We start from the raw sequence: 16745 nt of genomic DNA on the forward strand, positions 1-16745 counted from the left end.
TAGAAATGAAACTGAAGTGATTGCCTTTAATTGCCCCTCCCTGAGCTAGTTCCTGAGGCTTATTGATCAGGGTAAGAATGCTAATATTTATAGGCCAATTATGAATGATCCATGTTTGTCTTACACATGAGATGTCTACAGATCTGTTTCTCAAGGCCTTTAAGATAAAATAAGAAAACTTTGCAACAAAAGAGAAGGTTGGCATTGCCTGTTGCCTTGGTCTAGGATCTGTGCATTTATTACCCACTTAGTACTCTGACTCCTATTGTGCGCATCTCCTGATGGTTCTTTTTTGGCCATTCCTGTGTCCAGATTCCTTAATGGGTGGCAATCTTTGTCCAGATTTCCAGTCTGATAACTCAGCCCAAATTGAGTTGGACTAGTTTGTGTACCCACTTCAGGATTAAGGTGGTCCAAAACTGCCAGTGCCCAATGACTTGGCTGCCTTTATGTTCACTCAAGAGATAAGACTCTGGGCACGGGTTCCAAGTGGCTTTGCTTGGTCCTCTTCCCTTGATCTCCCTGGTGACAAGCTGATTCTCAGGTAGGCAGGGAACTTGTTGGATCACAGAAGTCTCCAGATTTCTGCTTTGCACTCATCTGCAAAATATTTGAGTTTTCTCTTGGATCTCAAAAGTCCTGAGTAGGGAGTTTTATTTTGTATTGAGATGTGTCTTTATAAAGACAGGTGTCACTGAATACTGTGTGGCCTCATAATTAACTGAACTCACCCAGGCCTGCATGGAGTTCTGGGATCCTGGCTTCAGGCTGAACATTGCCTGCTGTTAAAAAGTGCAAGAATTAAAAATTATTATTATTTTATGCTCTTATAAAGCTGCAAAAGCATTAACATTGTGCATTTCTGGTGATTTGAAAATTCTAAATTTGGGCCTGCACCGTGGCTTAACAGGCTAATGCTCTGCCTTGTGGTGCCGGCACACCGGGTTCTAGTCCCGGTTGGGGCGCCGGATTCTGTCCTGGTTGCCCCTCTTCCAGGCCAGCTCTCTGCTATGGCCCGGGAAGGCAGTGGAGGATGGCCCAAGTCCTTGGGCCTTGCACCCGCATGGGAGACCAGAAGTACCTGGCTCCTGGCTTCAGATCAGCAAGATGCACTGGCTGCAGCGGCCATTGGAGGGTGAACCAACGGCAAAAAAAAGGAAGACCTTTCTCTCTGTCTCTCTCTCTCACTATCCACTCTGCCTGTCAAAAAAAAAAAAAAAAAAGAAAAAGAAAATTCTAAATTTGAAATCAATTGTGTTGACTGGCTTTGCAGAGTAGGAAGAAAATAATTGGTTTATTAATTATTTATAAAGAGAGATTATGAAAGAAGCTATTCATTGGTACCAATTGTCTAAGCTTTAGTATTTATGAAACTATGATTTATTTATTTACTTGTTTGTTTATTTATGTTTGACAGGTAGATTTATAGACAGTGAGAGAGACAGAGAGAAAGGTCTTCCTTCCATTGGTTCACTCCCCTAATGGCTGCTATGGCCAGTGCTCTGCTGATCTGAAGCCCAGAGCAGAGTACTTCCTCCAGGTATCCCATGCAGGTGCAGAGACCCAAGCACTTGGGCCATCCTCCACTGCCCTCCTGGACCCAGCAGAGAGCTGGACTGGAAGAGGAACAAACAGGACTAGTACCCGGCACCCCAACTGGGACTAGAACCCAGGGTGCTGGTGCCACAGGCAGAGGATTAGCCAAGTGAGCCATGGCATCAACCTATGAATTATTTTATTTTATGAGCTATGTCCACTTGAAATTGTGAAAGAAAACATACAATGGTGGTTGTAATTCACTTTAACAGACTTTTTGAAAGATTTTATTTATTTCTTTGAGAGGCAGAGTTACAGACAGTGAGAGGTAGAGACAGAGAGAAAGGTCTTCCATCCATTGGTTCACTCCCCAAATGGCCACAACAGCTGGAGCTGCTTGATCCAAAGCCAGAAGCCAGGTGCCTCTTCCCAGTTGCCCATGGGTGCAGGGGCCCAAGCACTTGGGCCATATTTTACTTCTTTCCCAGGCCATAGCAGAGAGCTGTAGTGAAAGAGGAGTAGCTGGGACTAGGACCAGTGCCCATATGGGATGCCAGTGCCACAGGTGAAAGATTAACTTACTGCGCCATGGTGCCAGCCCCACAATTCTCTTGAAAACAGAAACATTTATTCCTGAGTCTTTTGATGAGTTAGGCCAATGAAGTCCTGACAGGGCACATATGTCTCTAGAATTAGAGGAGTGCTCATCATTCTCATACTGTGTTCTGTTGCTGTTCAGCCTGTGACAGTGAGACATATAAATAAAAAAAGATATTCAGCATGTGGTTACCCCACAAGGAGGCTTATCTTGTCTGCATCTGAATAATTTTGATAGTGAGGTGTTTTTAAGTTGCTAAATATTCTCCTAATTTGTATTTATTTAAAGACTATTAACTTAGTACCATAATTTTTGTTATAATAATTTGATTGCTGATAAGGAATTTACAAAATCATACCTTGACTAGAAGTTTTACTTTGTAACAATCACAGACTAGTAGAAGTCATAAACCATTAACCCTCATTTTTCTAAAATAAGAGGTTGTAATTAATATGAATATATAAAGAATATATTTTTTAAGATTTTATTTATTTGAGAGGTAGAATTACAGATAGAGAGAGGGAGAGACAGAGAGAAAGGTCTTCCTTCCATTGGTTCACTCCCCAGGTGGCTGCAATGGCCAGAGCTGCACAGATCTAAAACCAGGAGCCAGCTGCTTCTTCCTGGTCTCCCATGTGGGTGCAGGGGCCCAAGCACTTGGGCCATCTTCCACTGCTTTTCCAGGCCATAGCAGAGAACTGGACTGGAAGAGGGGCAACTGGGACTAGAACTGGCACCCATAAAGGATGCCAGCACCACAGGCAGAGGATTAGCCTTTGCATCACATCACCAGCCCGAAGAACATGAAGAATTGAGAACAGAAAATCTACCAACCTCATGGAGTTTATCTCCCTTTCAAAACATTTAATAACCTTTGGGCTGGAGAATACTAATGTAAGGTACTGTAATTAAATTCACACAAAGAAAAGATGTTTTAGGATGTTTTACTTCATTATTTAAGTTAGATACTTTAGGAAATTCTAGATTATTTTGTGGATAAATTGTAATTTCTTTTTTCTTTTTTTTTTTTTTTGACAGGCAGAGTGGATAGTGAGAGAGAGAGACAGAGAGAAAGGTCTTCCTTTTTGCCGTTGGTTCACCCTCCAATGGCCGCTGCGGCCGGCGCATCGTGGTGATCCAAAGCCAGGAGCCAAGTGCTTCTCCTGGTCTCCCATGCGGGTGCAAGGCCCAAGGACTTGGGCCATCCTCCACTGCCTTCCCGGGCCATAGCAGAGAGCTAGCCTGGAAGAGGGGCAACCGGGATAGAATCCGGCACCCCAACTGGGACTAGAACTTGGTGTGCCGGCACCACAAGGCGGAGGATTAGCCTGTTAAGCCACGGCGCCAGCCAAATTGTAATTTCTTTTCACAAGTGTATTTGAGTAGAAACACAAGCTTTTATAATCAATTATTTATGTTTAAAACATATGCTTATGTATGTTTTGTATTAAAATAACAGCATTTTATGAAGTTTAGATACATCTTGTTCAATACAAGCCTATAGTTTTTTTTTAAGTTTTATTTAAAAATAATCTTTGTATTTATTTTTTTAACACAGCAAATTTGAGTGACACAGTAAGTCCATAATTTACCACAAAATTCATAAACTTAACAACTGAGTATCTTAAGTCTTATAAATCTTCTGAATCATCCATAGTTATGCACTCAATGGAATGAACTCCTCAGCAGCTGAGAAGAATCTTAACTTAAAAGCACCAACTCTTCAGGCATCTCTACAGGCCTCTATTTTTCATTCTCTAAGACATGCAGTCAGACTGCTAGTGCAGCAAATACCAATTCACCTTAAGCTTAATGGATAAGAAAAAGCATTTGGGAAACCAACATTATTAATATTAAGTCTGAAAGCATTTCTACCTCTTTACTGAATGACTTTCCTTTCTGTCAATGTTAAACTCTAATGAATAAAAACTATGTTTTGAACATAATTTTTTTCAGGTTTATCTAGCACTTTAGGACATTTGTATTTGTTTTATAAGTTAAGGAAAACAAAAAGATAATCTCTAATCTAGACAATTCTGGAATCTTTCATTAGATTTAGAATTTTACAGCAAAATAATATGATTTGTTTGTCCAAATAGTATGCCTTTTAAAAAATTCTCTTCATGTATGTAAATTAATAAAGCTTATTTCCAGTATATATTTTCTGTGTTTTCATTTGCTGGAGCAGGGTTCAAAGGGTGTTTTTAGGATCTTGCCAACATCTGCCCTCTGTACCCATAAATTACCAAAGCCATTAAATGGACAATAAAAACTGGTTGAGGCTACTGATGAATGCTTCAAAAGGAATCTGATACACACAGATTTTATTGTCATATTCAACTCAACTGAAGTCTTTCTTGAAATTGTACTCTTGATAGGCTGAAGACAGTAATGGAGTTAATTCTTTATGCCAAAGAGACATGGATCTGTTGTACAAAGGCTTCATTGTCTGTCAGTCATCAGTAACTTGAGGTCTTTCTGTATATTCTGAATGGCAGTGTTTGCATCTTCATATTGTAAGGCACTGCTAGCATATTTGCAGTATTTCTGAGCTCTAACAAACTCCTCAGGTTTTAGGTGGATATAGCCTTGGGAAACCATACTGAAAAGTGCAGGATCAATGGCTGGAATAGTCTATAGAGCAGGTTGGATAGTATTCCTTGTTACACCAATGCTATGAGGCACTTTTGCTGGTGTGTAGGCTAGGGCATGTGCACCCAGAGGACCCTGTATTCAACTATAGCTGTCTGATGGCATGCTGCCTGGGTCAAATGCTGAAGATGATGATGGCTGAGGTGTGTTGAATGGGCAGAGATGCTACTACAGCATCTTCATTTTCTTCACCATCAGTATCTTCCTCAATTGCAATAGGGCCTACTTGAGGAGTCTCCTCATTGTTTAAGCAATTATGGATATATGTTACCTTCCACCTTGCATACTTCATGTGTTTCACATTTTCATCAGTGTTATGTTAAGCACGGTTATGACATCTGTTAAAAGACTTGCAGTATAGAAGAACATGATCATGTTTTTTGTGAAATCACCCAGCACAATGTTCATTGTTTGCATATATAAACATTTTCCAAGAATAATTCCCCAAATGGGCAGAACCAACTACTCCTTGGGTAATAGCTTATTATCACCCCCACTGTTTCTTTTTGTTGTTTTTGTGAAGAATCTGAGCCTGGGTCAAGGCGTAGCTATTTTAGACTAGGCCTCCATCTTGTAACTCAGGCCTGACCAGACCCTGAACCCTTTGGCAAAATCTCCCGAAAGAAGAAAAATAAACTCCCCTTGTGATAAACTCCCCTAGCAACAGCCAATCAGCAGATAGCAGGGAAATACCTGCTATCCAGCTGTCTTTTCCAGGTGTATTTTTAGGCCATTAAGGTGATTGATAACATCCCCAAACCCTGCAGTTTGGAACATACACCCTCATGGCTTGGATGCTACTTTAGCCAATCATTTTAAAAAGCATCAACCCCAAAGCCATGTAACCACCTTTACTAGGTCTATTCCCACTACTGGATTTACTAATCAATTTTAAGAAATGTTCTTTAAATTCTCACAGCATGAGATAATTTGCTGATGGTGCTATAATGTATAGAATGTCTCTGAAAACCCTATATAAACCCCACAAAGGAAATGGGATGGGTCCTCATCAGATGACCATTGTGATGATTGGAGGAGTGGACCCTAGATTGAGCTAGAACAATAAACCTCTTTGCTTTTGCATCATTGAAGTCTCTCATTGGGATAATTGAGTCCTGTCCAAGTCCGGTCTAATAGTTGTTGTTAAGATTTATTTATTTATTATAATGGCAGAATTACAGAAAGGTAGAGAGACAGAAAGAGAGTCAGCCTCTGCCATCCACTCCCCAAATGGCCGCAATGGCCAGAGCTGTGCTGATCTGAAGCCAGGAGCCAGGAAATTCTTCCAGGTCTCCCACATGTGTGCAGGGGCCCAAGGACTTGGGCCATCTTTCTACTTCTTTCCCAGGCCAGAGCAGAGAGCTGAGTCAGAAGTGGAGCAGCTGGGACTTGAACTGGAGCACATATCGATGCCATCACTGTAGGCCAGGGTTTTAACCTGCTGTACCACAGTGTCAACCCCCCACCTATTTATTAAGAGCTCCTAACTGACCTGTTAATTTTGATAAAAATTTATGACACCCAGGAGTTTTATTATCAATCTTCATTCTAATTTGCATGGCATATAAATGACCCCCTTGGTGAAATATGTAATGATCAAACAATGACTACCAACAAACACCCCTCAGATCATTTCTTGAGCAACTGTTCAGTAATAGGCCACCACAGGGTCCTACTTGTCATGCTCCTGAACCATCAGGTGATGCTGTATGTTCTTTTATTTTTAAAATTTTTTTTATTTTATTTTTTTATTTTGACAGGTAGAGTTATAGACAGTGAGAGACAGAGAGAAATGTCTTCTTTCCAAATGTTCTTGGTATTTTGATTGAGATCACATTGAATCTGTGAATTACTTTTGAGGGGCTGGCACTGTGGAATAGTAGTTTGAACCTCTGTGGCATTGGCATCTCATGGATGCCAGTTTGGGTCCCAGCTGGTCCTCTGATCCAACTCTCTGCTTATGGCCTAGGAAGGCAGTGGAAGATGGCCCAAGTGCTTGGGCTCCTGTATCCACATAGGAGATGAGGAGGAAGCTCCTAGCTCATGGGTTCAGATCGGCCCAGCACCAGCCATTACAGCTATTTGGAGAATTAACCAACAGGTAGAAGGCATCAGTTTTTGTCTCTCCATCTCTCTATAATTTCCTCTCAAATAAATAAATGATTGTAAAAGTAAAATTAAAAATAATTTCTATTGGTAGAATGGGAATTTTGATGATATTAGTTCTTCTAATTTATGAACATCAAAGATTTTTCCTTTTTTTGTGTTTTCTTTTTTTTCTTTAATGTTTTATAATTTTTCTTATAGAGATCTTTCACATCCTTGACTAAATTTATTCCAAGGTAATAAAAAATTTTATGGTTATTGAGAATGGCACTGATCTGATAAGTTATTTTTCAGCCATGGCATTTTTGTGTATATAATGGTTATTGATTTTTGTGTGTTGATTTCATATTTTACAACTTTACCAAACTTTCTTGTGAGTTTCAATAATCTCTTGGTGGAGTCTTTTGGTTTCCCGATATTTAGGATCATATCATCTGCAAACAGGTTATTAGGCTTTCTCCTTTCTAATTTGTTTTCCTTTGATTTCTTTTTCTTGCGTTATTGCCATGGCTAAAACTGTCAGTAGTGTATTGAACAGCAGTAGTGATGGAGAGCAACTTTGGTTTCAGATCTTAGTGGAAATGCTTCCACGATTTCCCATTCAATATGATATTGGTTGAAGATTTGTCATATATTGCCTTGATTGTGATAAGGAATGTTCCTTCTATTCCCAACTTGCTTAAGGTTTTTATAATGAAAGGTTGCTTTTTATCAAATACTTTCTCTTCATTTATTGATCATCATGTGGTTTTTATTCTTTAGTTTGCTAGTGTCACATATCACATTTATTGATTTGCATATATTGAACTATCCCTGCATACCCTGGGTACATTCCACTTGGTCCAGGTAAATTATCTTTATGATCTGTTGTTGGATTTTATTAGCTAGTATTTTGTTGAGAATTTTGGGATCTGTGGTTATCAGATTTAATGTTCTTTAATTCTCTTTCTCTATTGTATCATTTTCTGGTTTAGAAAATAAGGTGACGCTGGCCAAATAGAAGGAGTTTGGGAATACTCTTCTCTTTCAATTGCTTTGAATAGCTTAAGAAGAATTGGAATTAGTTCTATTTTTAAAAGTCTGGTAGACTTCAGCAGTGAAGCTTTCTGGTCTTGGGCTTTTCTTTGGAGGGTTTTTGTTACTGATTCAATATCTGTCTTGGTTTTTTGTTTGTTTAGGTTTTCTATATGTCTTCATGGCTCAATTTTTGTACCTAGCATGTGTCTTGATTTCTTCCTGGTTTTCGAATTTGTTTGTCATTGAATGTGATGCCCACATTCTATATTGCAGTGCTAATCTAAGTTTTCAGTGTTTCACTTCCAAACTAGTTTCCTGCTTAATATCTCTGGGAAGCATGGGGTAGTGGCTTAAATTCTTTAGTTCCTTTCACCTAAGTGCAAGATCTACTACTTATTAGGGGATGTGAGAGCCTGGTCCAGCCACAGCTGTTGCAGACATTTAGAGAGTGAACCAACATATGGAAGACCTCTCTTCCTCTCTCTCTTCACCCACTTTCTGTGTTTCTTTGCCCTTTCTAAAATCATTTTAAAAGTTATTTACTTCTTTATTTGAAAGTCACAGTTAGAGAGAGAGAGAGAGAGAGAGAAAGAGAAAGACATAGAGAAATCTTCCATCATCTGTTTCATGCCTCTGGTGTCTCCAATGGCCAGTGTAGGGCCAGGTTGAAACCAGGAGCTTCTTTTGAGTCACCCATAGGGGTGGCAGGAGCCCAAGTACTTGGGCCATCTTCCACTCTATCAGGTCATTAGCATGAAGCTAAATCAGAAGTGGAACAAGTGTGATTTGAACTGGTGCCTATATGGGATGCCAGTATAACAGATGGCAGCTTTGCATACTGCAGCACACCAGCCCCCTCTCTGCCTTTCAAATAAACAAATCTTTAAAAAAGAAATGAAAATGTCCTTAAGATAGTAAAGGTCATCATGATTGAGCACTGAAGAATCTATTGAAATGATTACATTTAAAAGATTTATTTATATATTTGAAAGGCAGTGTTAGAGTGAGAAAGGGAGAGACTGATCTTCCTTCTGGTTTGTTCTCCTCCAAAATGGCTGCAATGACTGGGGCTAGACCAGGCTGATCTCATGAGATTGGAGCTTCTTCCAGATATCACATGGGTTCAGGGGCCCAAGCATTTGGGCAATCCTTTGCTGCTTTCCCAGACACATAAGTAGGGAGCTGGATAAGTTTGGAGCATCAATATCTGTGACATCCTCCTTGCAGTACAAGGATATAGAGCCCATCTGGCACAATTAATGTCCTATTTATGGGTGGGCCAAGTATAACAGCTTTCAACTCTCAAGGTTTGGACTAGATGGGTTCTGAGGAATTGTGTTATAACAGGTATAAATCCATAACTCTTGGTTTAAGCTTTTGTTAGCAGATAATGGCTGTGACTACTTTGGGTCTCGGGATTGTCATCAATGAAGGCATCCAGATTAATAGTAATGAGATCAACAGTCAGCAGAATGGTGTCCAGCTGAACTTAAATGGTTTTTCTTTTTTATTGTTAGAATAGTGACCTCCTGCAGTACCCTGGCATCTGGACATAGACAGTAGACATTGGAAGCCATCCCCTCTGCCAAAAGGAGTATGCCAAGTTTTGGGTCCATCATTTATTAAGGAGGCCTTAGTAGCCATTCTCACATTTTACCATTATATATCCATGGCCAAAGTCCTACTAGACATCAAGGTTTGTAGAATCACAGGCTCAAGGTGTGTAGGTGACTGTTTTTCCAGTATAGCATAGTTAATAGCCATCTAATTTAATTTTACTGGCACATGGCAAGGTTCCAAGAGAGGTTATTTCTTGCATCACACCCTTGAGAAGTAATGGATATCATAGATGATGCAAAGAATTTAGAAGGCGTATGAGCTCCACAAGTGAAGAATTCACTGAGAGCACTAATGATAGTGCCTACAGAATTTAATTTGACTGAATTTTAGCACTTTTCATTGGAAGGGGGGCCAGTTAAGCTGGGCTGATTTGTAGCACCCATGACAATTAATTTTTTAAATGAGGCATGCATTGCACCAAAACCCAGGAAGGACTAAAAGGTATTAGCGTTGTATGTTCTTCACAAGTCTGTCAAATAGTCTCATTCAGGGAGGAAGTCATCAATGTGATGTGTTCTTGTGCTCCTGATAAAAGGTGAGTACAGTTAAATTCTTTGCAAAAATTGTGTTTGATGGCAAAGTCAATGAGATGCTCATGTATAGCCTAGAAGTGTCTTTTCAAAGTGAAGGCAAACTAGACTAAGGAGCTATTGGAAAAGCTTTGAGCAAAACACATTTGCCACTTTTGTAATAGTTAAGATGGGTCATTTATCTATTAAGAGGCATCAGATATATTAATATTAGATATAAAGTATGGTGGACATAATCGATGGCATATAGCATTAAGATTTTAGTAATCTACCATGAGATGCCATTTACTTTTTTCCAGATTCAACAGGTAAAATTGGGCTGCCAAGTGGTAAAGAGCTGGAATAATCACCTTTTTGTTAATTAAATCTAATGTAATAAATTTTAATGCATGAAGACATTGAGTTTTTTTTTTTATTATGTCATCTTAATTATTTTAGTTTGGGACCTGTGGAGTGTTATTTTCCCTAGTTAAGTTGTAGCTTAAAATTTTTATTTTAATAATTACTTGCTGTATTAGGCCATCTCTCCCACCTGTGGGATTTTTTGAGTACATCTGACTATTGGAAATTTAGGTAATACTATAATTAAAATGAGATGTACCAAATAAATTATTTTTTTCTTCTGATACATATTTTGGAACTTTTCTAAAATGGTATTGAGTACCCTGTTTAAATTTGGGATCCCCTGGGTAAGACTTATTTGAGCCACATTACTGATTACATCTATGAAACTCTGAATAACTGCATCTAGAACCTGGAAAAGTTGATGTCTTATGCTGAAGAGGCATAAGAATCAATGTTTCTTTATCTTTTAATTATATAATTTACAAATAAATTTTAGATCTCTAAAAGGATGAAATTATGTACTTTTCAGAAATTTATACCTATATATAACTGTAATTTATACATTTTACATTTTCCTCCTTTAGGTTTTTAATAAGATTTATTAGGGCTGGCACTGTGGTGTGGGTAGAGGCCCACACATTTGGGCCATCTTTTGCTGCTATTTTCCCAGGTTCAATAACAGGGGGCTGGATCAGGAGTGGAGAGATTGAGACACAAACTGGCACAAACATGGGATGCCATTCCCACCTAGTAAAACTTGGTCAGATAACACTGGTTGTTTCTATTAGTGACATTTCTATTAGTGATAAGTAGCTCAAGCTTGACCTCAAATTTAGTCCTTGTAGGATGCTGAATTAGTTTCACTCTGTGATCATCACTCTCTTTATATCTTAGGGACTATATTTTTCATTATTGATTCAGTAAAATCAAGTGTTAGAGCTCCTATTTCCAAGTGTTTGAAATTATAAATGCTGGTCATTACTCAGAAGGTTTAAGTAGGGGTTGGTGCCGTGGCTCACTTGGTTAATCCTCCGCCTGTGGCACCGGCATCCCATATGGACACCAGGTTCTTGTCCAGGGAGTGCAGTGGAGGATGGCCCAAGTGCTTGGGCCCCTACACACACATGGGAGACCAGAAAGAAGCACCTGGCTCCTGGCTTCAGATTGGCACAGTGCCGTCCATAGTGACCATTTGGGGAGTGAACCAATAGAAGTAAGACCTTTCTCTCTATCTCTCTCATTGTCTATTACTCTGCCTGTCAAATAATAATAATAATAATAAAAGATGTATTTAAAACCAGTGAGAGGAAATGAGTTGTAAAAGATCAATCAACAACAATTGAGTGTTGCCTGCTGCCTGCCCACTTTCTTCTCAGGAATCCCCACAGAATTTACAACCGTAATTCCAAAATCACCAACTCCTGCTGTCAGAAGTGTGTGGCTACCACTATAGGGAGCAATAATTTTCAGAAAGGACAAGAGAATCCACTATTTCATGATACTATTCTTGTTTGATGCCTAAAACTTCATTTTCTGTTTACATTGTATGATGCTGGGAACTAAGTAATAATTTTCTTCTGGGTCTGAGATGAAGTTATTTAAGATAGAAGTTCAAAACTGGTGTCCCTCAATTTGAAGAATGAAGTCACTGAAAGGCAATTACCAGATCAGTGATGATATAGGCATTTGAATAGCACAATTCATACACTATCCATAGAAAAAATTACTAATAGCTGTGTGCCAACAGTCAATGGCCCATGAGACCATCACTCAAATCCTCAAGAGTTTGACTATAATTTCATGCCAATTCTCATTTAGACAAGAGGAGTAAAAGCAGGAGCTCCATGATACCTTTATATTTGTCTCTTGCCTAATTTTTTGGCAGAAACCGCAACTTAAGTGCAGTTTTGTTTTGTTTTGTTTTGTTTTGTTTTGTTTTTGATATAGCTTTGTTAAAAATATACAGATAACTGGATTGATGGACAGATGAATTTCAGGAAGTTTTGGGTAAAGAATTACCAGATAGCACAGTTTTAAATATTCACAAAGATTTTACAAGGCATTCACCCTGTTTTCCAGCCATATTAATCCACCAAATTATTACTATTTTACTGTGAAATATGATCCACAAATTGTTTTAGTAGGTAAGATCAAGAATCATTTTAAAGGATTAAAAATGATTTATTCAGGGATATTATTTTCTTCTTTAAACACTAAAGTTAAAAAGAGTCCTTGGTTTTTTTTTTTTTTTTTTTCCAGTTATCTGTAGAAGTATTTGAGGTTTTACAACACTCTGGCCTCAGAATCAGCCCTTAAGGCATTCAGATCTGGCTGAAGAGCCCATGAGAGTATTGTAGGCATGGAAAGCAAAGATACCATGGAGAAGAAAAAAAAAAAAAAAGAAAGAAGAAGAAGACCTAAATGAAAGATCTCTGTGAGTGAGAGCCCAGTGGAAAGAACAGGGCCATCAAAGAAGGAGGTACCTTTCTCTGAAGGGAGGAGAGAACTTCCACTTTGACTATGACCCTATCGGAATAAGACCAAAGTCAGCGAACTCCAAAGGCTTCCATAGCCCTGGCAACTCATGACTAGAGCCTAGAGAGATTACTGACGCCATGAACAGGAGTGTCAAATTGTTAAGTCAGCAACAGGAGTCACTGTGTACTTACATCCCATGTGGGATCTGTCCTTAATGTGTTGTCTAATGTGCAGTGATGCTGTAACTAGTACTGAAACAGTATTTTTACACTTTGTGTTTCTGTGTGGGTACAAACTGATGAGATCTTTACTAATTATATACTGAATCAATCTTCTGTATATAAAGATAATTGGAAATGAAAAAAAAAAACCTGGTGTTACATTGCAAATGGCATAGAAAATTAATTATTTTTTTTTAAAACATATTATGTAGGATCTCTGTCTTTAATGTGCTGTACACTGTTATTTAATGCTATAACTAGTACTCCAACAGTATTTTTTTTTTCACTTTGTGTTGCTATATGGGGGCAAACTGTTGAAATTGTTACCTAATATATACTAAACTGATCTTCTGTATATAAAGAGAATTGAAAATGAATCATGATGTGATTAGAAGGGGAGAGGGAGCGGGAAAGTGGAGGGTTGTGGGTGGGAGGGAAGTTTTGGGAGGGGGAAGCCATTGTAACCCATAAGCTGTACTTTGGAAATTTATATTCATTAAATAAAAGTTTAATAAAAAATCAAAAAAGAAGTATTTGAGGTTTTAGAACCACAATTTAATTATGAGAATTGAAAAAGTAATAAAATATTTAATGGCAATTTCCAAAAATTCTATCCACATTTTAATTTCTCCACTTATAGTGTGTTTCTTTTCTTCTTTTCTTTTTTTTGGACAGGCAGAGTTAGGCAGTGAGAGCGTGAGAGAGAGAGAGAGAGAGAGAAAGGTCTTCCTTTTTCCATTGGTTCACACCCCAAGTGGCCACCATGGCCAGTGCGCTGCGCTGATCCAAAGCCAGGAGCCAGGTGCTTCCTCCTGGTCTCTGATGCGGGTGCAGGGCCCAAGGACCTGGGCCATCCTCCACTGCACTCCCGGGCCACAGCAGAGAGCTGGACTGGAAGAGGAGCAACTGGGACAGAATCCAGCACCCCAATCAGGACTAGAACCTGGGGTGCCGGCGCCACAGGTGGAGGATTAACCAAGTGAGCTGTGGTGCTGGCCAACTTATAGTATGTTTCTTTCAAATGTATTTGCCAAGCCAGGAATTAATGAGGAATTGGAATATTATGTGAGCACTTCATGTGGTTAGACAAGTTTTTATGTATCCCTGCTGTATCCTAAGAGGTTGATTTTCTAGCAAATTTATTCCTAATGGAGGTGTGCACTGTTTTACAGGGAAAGTTGCTTCATTAGCCCATGATGTCAACAGGGAAAGATCATGAAAAGTCTCCTTTATTTTCCTTCTCAGCATATGCCATTGCAACCACTCCCACCATCTTTAAAGAATTTCTGGTCCTGAAGCTGTCCTCATATTGCTCAAGGACTGTGTGATTGGTTTCTATGTCTGTGAATGTTAGTGTGGGGGTAAAAGGAACTTTGGAGAGCAGGACAGGTTCCTGTCTCTTGTTGGCATAGGTGCAGATGTAGATTGGAGGCATTATAATCTCTCATTCAGGTACACCCTATAGACCTTGGCTGGTTCAGGAAGGGATACCAATGGTAGATCCTCAGTTCCAAAGACATAGAAGAAATGAATAATGTTGAATTTTCAAGGATTTTTTTTTTTGTCAGAAGATGAGGGGCTGGCGCTGTGGCTCAATGGGTTAACGCCCTGGGCTGAAGTGCCAGCATCCCATATGGGCATCAGTTTTAATCCTGGCTGCTCCACTTCTGATCTAGCTCTCTGCTGTGGCCAGGGAAAGGAGTAAAAGATAGCCCAAGTCCTTCGGCCCCTACACCCATGTGGGAGACCCAGAAAAAGCTCCTGGCTCCTGGCTTCAGATCAGCACAGCTCCATTGTGGCCATCTGGGAAGTGAAACAGTGGATGGAGGACCTCTCTCTCTCTCTCTCTCTACCTCTCTCTGTAACTCTGCCTGTCAAATAAATAAAAATAAATCTTTAAAAAAAAAAGTATATGAGGTGTCTGACAGAAGACCAATGGGTCTCCAGATATACAGAAAGGGGTTCTAAAATTTCTGTAGACAACTGGTCTCATACAAGATGGCCGTGGGATGTAGATGGATATTCAGACCATTTGAGCTGAATTCTATATGAGCTGAATGTAGGTTGCACCTCTGTCACTGTTTACTCATCTTTAAGATGAGTATAGCAATAATATTAGTGAAATGTCCTTATTGTGAGATGTGTGCCGGCTGACTTACACTGTATTGCAATTGCATTTATGGGGTTTCTGGTGTATATCCTTTAAATGAAGTTTCTGGTTTCCTGTACTGTATAGCCTGTCAATAGCTACTCATTTGAGGTTACAGAACTTATACATTGCATAGTTTCTGGGAACATTGAAGTTTGGGTACTGGGGAACAGTCCCATTTCCTTTGGAAGTGAGAAGTTGTTATGGTATTTGAAGAAGAGAGCTCAATAAATAGGAATCTTTTCTAACAGAATACAACTTAATGCTCTCTGAGATAACACCTTAAGACTAAGAGCAGAGACAAGAGTCATTAAAAAGTAAAGATCCTAGTTGCATTGTCCAAGCAGTTATGGATCATACTGACCAGAGTGAACAAGATATACTTGATATTAACTTACCTCATCCATTAGTTTTCAAGGCTTGGTGGTAATAGAAGTTCTGGACCAGCATTCAAAAGAGAGTTGTGAATGGATTAGAAAGACAGTGGTCTTAATGGTGCAGCCTGGGGTGGAGGGTTCCTACCACATGCCCATTAATTCATTCCACTATCATGATCTCTAGAAATGGAGGTCTGTGAAACCTACTCTGTCATATACTTGGTACCTGGGCTATGCTGCCCCCTGTATTCCTTTTCTCTTTATCTTTTATTTAATAAATATAAATTTTCAAAGTACAGCTTTTGTATTACAGTGGCTCCCCCCCCCCATAACTTCCCTCCCACCCACAACCCTCCCATCTCCCACTCCCTCTCCCATTCCATTCACATCAAGATTCATTTTCAATTCTCTTTATGCACAGAAGACCAATTTAGTATATATTAAGTAAAGATTTCAACAGTTTGCACCCACACAGAAACACAAAGTGTAAAGTACTGTTTGAGTACTAGTTGTAGCATTAATTCACATTGAACAACACAATAAGGACAGAAATCCTACATGGGGAATAAGTGCACAGTGACTCCTGTTATTGATTTAACAATTGACACTCTTGTTTATGGCCTCAGTAATCACCCTAGGCTCTTGTCATGTGTTGCCAAGGCTATGGAAGCTTTTTGAGTTCACCAACTATAATCTTACTTAGACAAAGTCATAGTCCAAGTGGAAGTTCTCTCCTCCCTTCAGAGAAAGGAACCTCCTTCTTTGATGGCCCATTCTTTCCACTGAGATCTCACTCACAGAGATTTTTCATTTAGGTTTTTTTTTTTTTTTTTTTTTTTTTGGCTGGATTGTCTTGGCTTTCCATCCCTAAAATACTCTTATGGGCTCTTCAGCCAGATCCGAATGCCTTATGGGCTGATTCTGAGGCCAGAGTGCTGTTTAGGACATCTGCCATTCTATGAGTCTGCTGTGTATCCTGCTTCCCATGTTGGATCATTCTCTCCTTTTTAATTCTCAGTTAGTATTAGCAGACACTAGTCTTGCTTATGTGATCCCTTTGACTCTTTATCCTATCATTATGATCAATTCTGAACGGAAACTGATCACTTGGACTAG

General features: G+C 39.2%; 1 pseudogene; it reads right to left on the reverse strand.

Annotated features, from left to right (window-relative positions):
- Positions 1 to 4576: 4576 nt before the first annotated feature.
- On the reverse strand, positions 4577 to 6469 carry LOC133754534 (vacuolar protein sorting-associated protein VTA1 homolog; annotated as a pseudogene).
- Between the last annotated feature and the right edge of the window lie 10276 nt (positions 6470 to 16745).

The sequence above is a fragment of the Lepus europaeus genome, unplaced genomic scaffold (assembly GCF_033115175.1).
Source record: "Lepus europaeus isolate LE1 unplaced genomic scaffold, mLepTim1.pri SCAFFOLD_150, whole genome shotgun sequence".
Lineage (NCBI taxonomy): Eukaryota > Metazoa > Chordata > Mammalia > Lagomorpha > Leporidae > Lepus > Lepus europaeus.